Source organism: Atheta coriaria, unplaced genomic scaffold (assembly GCF_025399875.1).
Source record: "Atheta coriaria isolate IRGN ID8LTWV9N9 unplaced genomic scaffold, Caltech_Dcor_3.1 hic_scaffold_6_pilon, whole genome shotgun sequence".
NCBI classification, from domain to species: domain Eukaryota; kingdom Metazoa; phylum Arthropoda; class Insecta; order Coleoptera; family Staphylinidae; genus Dalotia; species Dalotia coriaria.
In genome coordinates, this window is record NW_027045448.1 from 11,610,818 (window position 1) to 11,622,911 (window position 12,094).

Consider the following 12,094-nt stretch of genomic DNA (forward strand, 5'->3'; position numbering starts at 1 on the left):
TTTTTTGAGTTGGTTTTGTTTTTGATTCCAATGAGATTTGCGAATATTTTCTCAGCTTAAATAATCTCACCATTATTTCAACAGCGGCTGTCTGTCGTCTGATTAATTACGAACAATGGAACACCGGCTGCTTCAATTAAATGAACCACCATCGCGGAATTACACCCGCTTGGACCACATTGAACGCGTGCGCACTCGAGCGTACTCCGGCGGTCAAAATAGAATTCAACAATCGCGCACAAAGTGATGCGTAGATGTGCAGCGGGCACCTGAATGAAGTAATTTTGAATCGATGTACCTACCAACTCGTACAGGCGAGGTTAAAGGGCGTGCACGCCATCACAAACTGCATTGTTTCACAAATTGCATGCACATGAGTGCGCCCAATTCGCGACTCTGTTTTCCCTGGAACCAATTTCAAAAATTTTGCACAAAAGGATTGTCAATCTGTTGCGAAACGCCATTAATTAAATCTTTTAACGCTATTTGCTTTTTTGTGTTTTTTTAAGTGACAATAAAATGGTAATAATAGAAGTTTTACAGCTTTTGATATTGAAATTTTGAAAGCTGATGATTTTTCAAGAGTTCTCAAACATGTAAAGAATTCATTTTAAAATTGTTTGTTACAGATACTTGCAGGCGAGAAGGATTTCAAAGGAAGAGACCTAAAGGTAATATACTTTTTTTTGTTCAAAATGTAATCACATTTTATTACGAAATATAATCACGTTAGTACTAACTGAATTCACAAATCAATGTGACAGTCTAAATTGGAATAAAAATATGCACAAAAATAATTCACTGGAAATATAATTAATAATTGACCATAATTATATTTGTAGCCCTGCAAAATCTAATTAATTTAAATTGAAATGTCAGATAAATTAAGGAAAAATACATTTGTTGATGAATACAGCTGGCAATTAAGGTTGTGCGCGTTGTGAATTTTATATCTGTTTACGTGCGCGTTAATGCATGCATTTTTGCATCTTTACGAGCATGCTACTATTTCATTTTCTTGCACCTCTTTCATTTCGAGTGCATTTCACAGTCACGTAACGTGTTTATTAAAAGCTCTCGCTCATCTCGTCGAGAGACGCCCCAGTACTGAGTGACGAGTTTATTAATATTTTTTTACTGCAGTTAAAGAGTTGACGACCGTATACGTACGCTGGGAAGTTATTAAGGAGACAAATTAGCAATTACAGCTGAGTAAACCTTGCGTTTTGAAAAATATACATTATTAAATTGCTGTAGCGTGAAAATATTTATTTTCAAATGGAATTTTAAGGAAATTTTCAATTTTTATAAAAATATTTTGAAAATTATGGACGAAATATTTTGGTTGTAATTTTTTGTGTAAATATACATTTGGCACCCTGATGCAACATATCAAAATGTCAAAAAGAGAGCTCAAAATCTGTATGAAGATTTGGCGCGTCGCAGCTTTGAATTCCCCGCGGATGGGCAGGAAGCATGCGGGCAAAAAGAATGTGATATCTTTTTTTGCATTTTTATTCCGAGCGCTTTTTTGAGCGCTCCCACCTTGAATATGTCACGATTCGGGCGCGACGCCTGCCTACGTGAGTCCTGCGAAGGACGGGCCGGCGTTGCATTGAGAGCTGGTGGAAAAAAATAAAGCCTGAACCTTGAGGTGACACCGCCAGACGCGTATAATACATTCATTTCGCTTCGCCATTTCGTTATTTCTATTCATGCGACGGCCAGGTTTGCTCAGGTCCGAAGAATAAGAACATGAAAATGAAACTAATATGAAAACGTGTATAACAAGTGTTTGCATAAGAAAATATTTAATATTTTACTTCTATTTTGCAGTTTTTTTATATATTTGTTAATAATAATTATGTTTTATGAACCAAAATGAAAATGTGAAATTATTAACTGGAAACTGGAAAATGGAAACATGATTTATTCTGATTCATTCAACATTGAGCGAAATGGCTCTCAGGTGTGAATAATTCACTCGAGGGGACACGTTGATGTTTGCAAAAATAATATTTGCGCGCTGTCTTTTTCAGAAAAAATATTCCTCGAGCAAACACACGTTTCGCCAACGCTTAAAACGTCATATGCTTTCCAAGGTTGACTAGAAATTACTTACGTTTACTTAATTTGAAAAATAGTTTAAAACTAGATCAAATTCTGCGAATTTAAAGGATTACGAGTATTTTTTTCAATTTTCCTTGTTTCTTACGAGTGTTTTCAATCAATTTAAACGCGGAAATATTTAATATAATAATTATACACGAAGTATAGTCTTGTATCGAACTTACTTAAGTACTATATGTAATAATGCTAGTAATTACAGGGAAATTTCGTCGAGTTGAGAATTTTGCTAAAATTTAATTATCATCGTTAAAGTTTAACGCTTGCGACACGCCGCCTCTTGCGCGTTCGGCGGGCGTGTTGTGGTTCTTCCAATGTCACATCAAATCAGTGTAACATTCGTGCGCGCTAACTAACGACGAGCGCACGTAACGAACGCAACGATAATTATTTCTCGTTTTGAGGTTATCTCATTACCCATTCGTCAGGTGCTGTAAATTAAAAGTGTAATTATTTCTTACCTTCCGGAATATTATTCTGCGCATATATTTTCCTTTTTTTCTTTTTGGGTTTCGCTGCGATTTGTTCGATTGTTATGGGGATTTTATCGCAGTTTGATTCGATTGTAACGCATTGGAACATCCCGCCGCTTGTAATTCATTTAAATTCCACTTTGATTTCCACTTTAATTTCGGCCGAGCGCACCATTTGCGGCGGTAATATTCAGCGGGGGAAAAGAACGCGCGAAAAATAATCGTATTACACGTTTCCGAGCGTTCGAGCACGAATTTCGCCTTCTTTTTGTTCCGCATTTCTTCGATATCAGAAATTGCTACTAGCAGCCCCGATTTCTGCGCGTCTCTCAAATGTGAAATCAAACGGAATACCAAAAATAGATCGCGTCGGCGATAGAATTTTCATTCTAGTTATCGTGAAATATTATCTGTAACATTTTATATATTTTATATACGCATCGAAATGTTTGATTTTGTTTACATTTCGAACATTTTCTACAATGTGAAAATCCGAGCAAATGGATCCATGTCAGACGTCGGGGACGCGACGGCATAGAAAAATTGTACAATCTCGAAAGGATGGCCACAAGTTTTTCGAAGCTGGGCATCGATTGCACAAGCGGACGCGACGCAGCAGGCATAAATGCATGTTATGAAGCGTGGTTTTGTACTGCAGTTGCCTAGCAGCAAGGCGGTCGTTTAGTCGTCGTCGTGTGTTTTTTTATACTTCGCATCGCATCGGTTCTGCTTAGCATTTTGCTTTTCCACTCGGTTGCGTCGGTCTCTGGCGTCATTTAAATGTTGACAGCGCCGTGCAGTAGTCAGTGCAATTCGATGGCAGAAGACGGAATGTTCAAGCAGCCACTCAGGGAATAAACGACGCACATTTGTCGTTCTTTTCTCGACAAACAGTGGAATTAAAACCAAACAAACAAACTATAAGTCAAGCTACCGTAAAATCCGAAGCGTAAACAAACCATTTCATATTTTATAGCAAACAATTTATTTTATATTTAATTTTACGGCATATAAGCAATAAATATTTCGAATATTTTTAATTTGGTTGGTGATAAATGTGGTGAATTAATTAATCACGTTTGTTACGCTGTACGCTGACAAGAAATAAGTTTTAGGCATAAATTTCATTCCTTTGTACGCGAGTGACACATAGAGTAGATGAACGCAGGCTGAAAAAGTGTGTAACCTAATAAATGTTCACTCTTTGCGCGCGGTGGCGCAGTGGTTCGCTTTTTTTTTGCATCTACGCGCTACTTTTCTGATTCGTTTTTTCGGGCACTTCGTTTTTCGCAGAACTGGACTCTCCCGGGGGCCCAGAGCGTACATGCCGTCACTTTGTTGCCACCAGATCTAATTATGTGTACAAGGTTTTAGTGATTATTAAAGCAACTGAAAGCGTTGCCTAAAAAAGACTGCTTTGGAGTAGCCACTTTGGGTTGCCTATTTTCTCTAAAATATGATTACTATGCGTAGTCTACGCACTACTGATATAACCTAGAACTGAAACTACATAAATCAAAAAGGCAATGTTTAGTTGCAGTTGGATGCAAATTGCAGATTGCAAATTGTAATAAATAACGAAAATGGCGTCCGTCGATGATTAATTGCTTTACGCTTCCGGCTGGTTCTCTACACACCATTACGCCTACAGAACCAAACATAAACACCGCTAATTACGCACTAATTATAATTTAACAAATGACCGACTTGCCGAACGCGCGCTCGTAAATAATAATCAAGTTAATTACTATTTGCTGTAAACAATCATATGAATAGCAATCGTGCACAAATTAAACGTTAATTTTCGAATAATTCATAACTTTTTTTTACTAAAATATTAGGCATATCGATATCTCATCATAGTTTATAAGCCAGAAATCGGTTTTGCATTAATTGCAATCTGCACGAAGTGGCGCCCGGAAGCATTTAATCATGAAATGTCTGCACGCGTCATTAACGCTTATCATAATCAGCACTTCCTCTCACCGCCTTCTCCACTGCGTGCGCATCGAAGCTAAGCTTCTAAAAGTTTTCCTAACGACGCGGCCGAAATTATTTGAAGGTTAAAACACGTTTCAACAAACGCAAATTAATTAAGTAATTGGGAAATATACCGGTACATATTTTATTTATGCATAATATATGCTATGAAACTGAAAAGCTTTCAATTCCCAAATTGGATTATGCGCTTTGTCCCAGGTCCAATTTAATTTCGAAAAGTTTGTCATTTCTGATTCGGGTAAAAAGCTGCTGTGAGCAAAAACTTTCAACTTTGGACTCGTCAACCAGTTGAAACTTTTTACCCGATTGAATTTTACATCATGCTGCTAAACTATAATTGCATATCATGCATATCATTTGATTTAATTTTTGTATTTCGTTTTGTTTTGAATTTATTAATGCAATTTGTTGATTAAAATCATTTTTTTGCAAGGGTAATACATTTTCTTTCTTTGCACTTGTTGTTTTTCTCCACATTTTTGCACTCTTTCAATTTCTATCCTTGATTGACTTGCGCGTACGTGACGTGCATGAGTGTGTGCGTTATTTTCTTAGTTTGCTGCGGTTTCCGTTGCCTTGGGAGCGCGCGCGCAATTCCCAAATGAAACCGATGTAACCATTCATCGAATTGCGAGTCTACGGTCTTCGGCCGTCGAAGCGAATTGTACAAAATTACATTATATGCCAGGGTCAAATCTGAGAAAATTACATTTAATTCCTTGAAAACTCGTGTTTCTGCACTCCCGCTGCGAGTTTTCCGCTGATTCTTGTAAGTTGGTGTTTTTATTTCGTTAGCGTTATTGCGATAACCAACCAACCAACCACGTGCAGTGTTATATCTTGCCTCGTGCACCATAGGAGAGAGCCTCTGTATACTCCATGTGCACTGATTAAACGTCACATTGAATAACCGTTCGTTAACTGGACTTTTCGATTTTCTCGCAGTTTTTCACCCGGTTATGCTGCGCACGCTATGAAATTGGTTGAAATAAAAAATATACAGCAACAGCAACATCTGTGACGCATTGTATTGACGGCGTGTACAACGCTCCAAAGGGTGGAAGAGACTTTGGCGTGCAAAATTAAAAACAAGTCTCGTTTTTAATTGCGTTCGACGTATTTACAGCGCCAAGGGAAAATGATCAAGTAAAGCTTCCGCTGGTGTAATTTTAGAAAATATGTTATTTATGCGGTATTACATCTTTTACGGTGCAGGGATGAAATTAAAATTTGTTGGAAATAAATTTCCGTCGATTTATATTTGATTTGTGGACGGGAAAAAATGTTTAGTGTATTTTGTAGACCACACATCAAAGACAAACAATATTTGGTTGATTGAGTAAACAAATATGGGGTAAAATACCCTAAAAGAGGAATATGAAAATCAAATATTCATCGATATTGATTTTTATGTGTTTACTTACTTTTTTGTATAAAGTTCGAGCTACACAAATTTTCAAATTATTTTTACAAAAAAATGTTTACTTTTGTTGTTTTCACATTAATATTAACAATGTAGCATTAATGTCTTGGTTGATAAACAACTGAAATATTTCACAGCATTTGTATGACATTTTTGTTTTATTTTGTTATAGTTTTTACTTGTACTGGAATTCTTTGGATGTTTCTAGAGACATTTGAGTTGATTTTTATTGAATGCATCGGATGCATTTCCTACTAGACTGGAAAGCATTGTACAGCATTGTAATGCCTCGTACGCTACAAGAATGCGATGAGAAACATTTGACAATTTTACGATTTACGATTTGACAAGCACCGGAAAAATCGCAACGCGCGACGCGGATAAACTGCACTATGCTTCTCGTGGATTTCGACAGATAAATGCGATCCATTGAAAAATCTAATTTATCATCGTGTGCTTTTTCAAAATTGCTATGTATCGCAACAATTTTTCAAATTATCAAAGCAAAATTTTTATTTTTATTTTTTATTCGGTTTGAATACATTTGAAAAAACATAATTTTGATCATTTTTGAATAAAACAAAAAAAAATCAAAAGAAAATTGTTCATATCACTGATCGGTTTTATTTTTAGCTAGCCATTTTTTGCAAAAGCGAGAAAAAAACATGCAAATCAAAGCCGTGGTATCCGTTTGATACCTTTGACAGCATGACATGTTTTTTTTCTTCATTTTCTTCCTGCCATACAGCTTAATCTGCGTGGTACATTTTCCATTCCACCGATAAACCTAAATATAAAGATGTGAAAGCGAGATTTCTGAAAGAAACGGAACAGTACGGACGTGTATTTAAGAGTTTAACGTTTTCACAATGTGCACGGTTCATTTCGGCGCGTTTGCCACCATTTTCGAGTAAACTTGCGAGCGGGTTTCTTTGAAGCGTTATCCTTCAGAGCGAGGGAAATGTTAGAGTTAAGAGTTAGTTACATTACATGCTTCGCACACGTTACATTCGACGTGTTTTGTGCACGACGCGACATTGGGCGGACACACATTTGGGAAGTGTGCGACGTGCATGTCGTTCTTGAGTTTTCCGAGTTTTTTCCGGCTCGCACGCGACGTACGTGTCGTTATGTCTTCCGTTCGGCGGCGACGTGTTGGGCTTGTGCGCAAATATCGAGTTTATTGAATTTTCTTCGCTCTCGACTTTTCTTCAACAAGTATCTACCTTCAAACAACTTTTACTTGGAAAAAAGACAAAGATTTTCAATATTAAGTTTATATTATTCAAAGTCATAAAACTTGGATGAAAGTGTCGTTTGTATGAATATTCTAACATTTTAAGAAAAAATAAATTAAATTTTTGCTTGTTTTCGAGCGTAAAATATTGAAAAACTTGATTTTTTGACAAACTAATCATATCAACGATTTATATGTGTAAGAATGTGATAAAATATTAAACTAGTGCACCGGAAGGCGTTAAATCAATATATCATCAACATAAATCATCTTCTTCCGGACAGTTTATTTGCGCAACGCTTATTAGCGCCCGTGTCGAAGTGCACCATCGGCACGCCTCGCGCGCCCAATGTTTGCAAACGTGTAAAACTAATGTATTTAATTAGCGGAATCACTTAGCGCCCCGCCGCCGGACCGGCGATTGCCGGCGAACAGATTTCATTGACGCCTCCTTTGCGCACTTGTACGAAAGACGTGGGCGTCGACGGTGCTAATTGCGATCGCGCCGCGCGCCGAACGCCTCGAGGCGAGCGCCAGACTGATTGATATATAAATCAACGCGTTAGTATGGTTTCTCGTAACTCTCTTGTCCTTTTCAGCATGCCTTTGCTGCGCGTGAACAATTCACACTTATCTATCGGCACTAAATTAAATTTAAAAAAGAAAAGCGAGAAGTATGTGTAAACATACTTATAAGATTGGATTATTTTTAAATCGTGTATTTTTACATCAAGGTGAAATCAGAAAATATGAATAGGAGAGTGATGACATGATTTATAAAACGCTATCAATAGATTTTAATTTATTAGTGAAAACAATGTTTTTTTGAAATTTCTGTCTGAAAAATGAATTTTTCTACTTGAAAATTTTACTAAAATATTAGTTATAGGTACATAACAACTCTTAATTTTTATACTTTTTAATTTAAAAATGCAATATTCATGTTAGTATACACAAAAAACTCAATTTTTATATAAAATTAATTTTCTGCTTTCACTTTATTGCTCTACAATGTAAATATAATCAACTAATTCTGGATATTAATAACTGCATGCAAAATATTTAAAAAATGAATATAATCATTATGTAAACGTAATGTTTACTGCAATTTGGTATTAAATGAACATTAGTTCCGCGTTGCGTACCAACTGCAGCGTTATAATTAAACCTTGCGAATTCAATAACGATATCGCGGAATTTATTTATATTATCTAATAATAACTCCGCTGCTATAAACGCGCAATCCAGAAGCTAAAAAAATCATCCTTGTATATTGCATATAATATATTCATGCAATCAGTAGTCTATGCAATGGTGTGTTTCTGTTGATGTTTGTGTTTGTGTTTGTTATCATTGTAGCTTACCGATGTGGATTCTCGATGTTATAGTGGTGCGGTTGCGATATCACAATCATCGAAATCATCGAAGGTGTATCGATACGCAGTTGACTAATATTGCGTCGTCGTCCATATCCTGTTGATACTGCTGATGATACTGCCGGTTGTTTGCTCAGGCGGCTTTGTTTTAATTGTTTTGCGTCGCTGCGCACTTGCGCGTCACGCTGCATTACTCTGATGAATGTTCAGCTTTCGGTGCTATTGGTGGATATAACCGGCTTTTTGGGGCTCAAGTTAAGCTATTTAGGTTTGTTTTGTTATTACATAAACACGTTTCAATATTAATTTACTGTAAATACATTTTGATGTGATTGGGAATTTTAATTAACTGTTTGGGTTTGAGTTGAAAGGAGCAGGGAATGACTGAGTAGGTAATTAATTCAGTTTTATTCGTTAATCACGTAGGAAACAAAGATAAATTGGTACAGAAACCAGGTTTTTATCATGATTTGTACAAAATTTATTGACAATTTAAAAGAATGATTAAAATATTACTAATTTTGTTTGTGGTTTGAATGAGGAGATTAAAATTATCTTGGTAGTATATTTGTATTATATATAAATAGAAATACTTATATCATAAATTTGATTTCATACATAAACTTTTTATTAAACTACATAACCATTATATATTTTTATATTAAGTTTGCTATTTAACTTGGGTTTTGGCTTCGCCGAGAAATAAACCCAACTAGCAATCTCTAGAAACGCGCGAGTTGCTCAGCGCGCGGTAATTACACACTAATTGCGTCTATTAAATGTTATTACTTTCAATAAAAATTAATATTATGCGGCTGATGTTGATATCGGGTTAGTTTACCACGTGTTTCCGCCACTTTTAACACCGCCATCAGTCAAATATATTTTTTGAAGAAATTAAAATGTTTTTCTATTTAAATACATTAAATAGTGTTTTTTTAAATAATTTTTTTTATGTTTCAGAATTTTCATGGCCACACTGTTTTGATTAATGGATTATCTGGTAAGTTTTTATTATATTTTTTATATTTATGATTGAATATCATGAAAATTATGCGTTTTTTCAAGTCAATCATTATTTTTTCTTTATGAAACTTGTTAAACTTTTATTGCGCTTATATAACCCTAGTTTAAAAAGTTTGCATGATTAATTATAAGCCTTTTTAATTACGCCCATTATTCCTGTTAATTTCCTGGATTATATCCGGCACTCGTGCGCGTGTGGTCTTTTTAATATTCAGTTTCTCTTGTTTACCGCGAACAAAAGGCGGAAACATTTCGGTATAGCGCGACTGCACTATTGTTCGGCTTTAACAGCGGTGGGAGTTTATGCGTTCTGCGGGGAATTTAATATCATTAAACTGGGAGTAATTAATGAGGATTTTTTGCCTTATTTCCCACATTTGAATACGGTATGAAGCCAACTTACGCTACTGCTTAAATTAATCTGATACAAATTTTGCGTTTGACGTCAAATCAGCTTTCATTTTGTTTTCAAACAAGCAAAATTTCTGAATATCTGAAAGAGACAAATGACATCTATCTAAATTAAATATAATGATATTGTCTGCAAATCACGAGAGTAATAATAAATCGAACAAAAACACTTGTCAACGGTAAATAATCCCGCTTTTATATTTGGGTATTATTAACTACCGACAATAAATCTAAGCATAATGAAGACAAATTGCTCCCGACCCAATAAACTAAATCCATCAGTACTAATTTATTCTCCACTTAGGCCCCGATAACAATTACTTATTGTTACTACCTCTTCTATTATGAACTTGGAAATAGCGAAACGCAGCGGCAGGAATCAATAAATTCCGAATAAAACGACTCCGCCAAGCTTGCTCCGGAGAATACACACTGGGATCGCGAGGATAATCGCTCGTATTTTCACGATTAGTATCGATTATTGTTGACTGTTATGTTGACCGTTGTGTTCCTTATTGCTACGCTATCAATAACCCTTGATGGCATTTACATTCGATTTCGAAAGGGTTCTGTGTCTTGCCTAAACCAATATTTAAGCTAAATCGTCCAGCCACAAGCATGGGTCAAGTCTGTGATGATAGAATGATAACAAATAATATTTATCGGCGAATATTCTCAATCTTAAGACTTTCAAATTCAGTGGTAGGCAACCCACAATGCTTTAAAGCTAGGTTAACTTTAACATTTGCATCACGGAATCACAAACCGTTTTTATTTTGTTTTTGTGTTAACGCTGAAAGCTCATGATATTTTAGTATCACTCAAAGCGTTATTTCAAGAGAGCAAAAATAATGATTTTTGTTATTTTTGGACAAGAAATTGCTTTTTTAGTATATATTTCGGATTTGTGCGAAATAAAAACTTGATTTTAATTGCTTCACTTTGCTCGTATATTTTTTTAGGGTCGCACTCGCTTTTGTAGGCTTTTTTCGTTTAACAGCTTATTTATATAGGTATGTATAATAAACGCAGGGCGCGCACTTACCCCGCATTTAAAACAGGGTCCGGGCAAGTAATCGTTATGGAGAGTTTATGCATGCGCTGAATACAAAAGTTTCCCCGGCGGGTACATCGCACACAAAAGCGCCCCAAGCTGAAGCACCCGGAGATATTTTTAGTTACCGCCGTTACCTACCGACAAAATAACCGCGCCCGAAATGTCATAATCACGTACTGATTTATAGTGGCCGGCGGGGCTGAAAAGAGGCCTCGGTTATATATCGCTATATCTTTATAACGTAGCGTGTCCCTAAAAGGTGATTCTCGTCCGGAGTGTACGCACATCTCGTGCCGCCCGGCGCCTCCACCTTTTCATCGTTGGCGTTGCTCGTAAATTTGCGGCGATGATTTTTCTAATAGTATCGAAGGCATAAAACTTGATCCGAGCATATAACTTTGTACCACAAACTAAGCGAAAAGCTTGTGAATGAATATCCGACTTTTTCTTTTACAAAAAAAGTTTTTCGGTAATTTCTTTAATGATATTTCTTTATTTTTAGCTTTGTAAAGTTAATCTTTATATGTGATTTCGAAAGGATACTAAAATGATTATCCGACATCGAAAGAAAACTCGTTTGTCTTCCAAGAAAATGTTATATCGTCGCAGCACGCAGTAAAACACAGCACTTCGCACATTTTTGACCCGTTCGCACGCATTATTTCTTCGTTTCTCTGATAACGTCAATTCTGCTGACGATAACGTCAGCGAACGGCCGTCAATTATTTCCTCTTTGTGTCTTCTGCTCTCGTTTGCTTCTGGGGCAGTATGTTTTCCTCGGAATCGGATTAGTAGAAAATTTTCGAAGAAGCTGGAAGTCATTTACTTTGTTATCGTGTTGGATCTTATCATTTGTAAGGGTTTTGGTGATGCGATAAGATTGACATCGATTTGGACACAATTATTAAAAAATAAATTGTAAATTTATTTTATTTTTCATTATCACTAGGTATAAAATACATT

General features: G+C 35.9%; 1 protein-coding gene across 3 annotated transcripts in view; it reads left to right on the forward strand.

Annotated features, from left to right (window-relative positions):
* The window catches only part of SPR (Sex peptide receptor), a 68,699-nt gene that overhangs the window by 32,634 nt on the left and 23,971 nt on the right, over positions 1-12,094 (forward strand). For all 3 annotated transcript variants that reach the window (XM_065305306.1, XM_065305305.1, XM_065305308.1), the window contains 2 exons: positions 630-671; positions 9,601-9,640. The gene's annotated coding sequence lies outside the window, so the exon portion shown is untranslated. The remainder of the gene's footprint in view (positions 1-629; positions 672-9,600; positions 9,641-12,094) is intronic.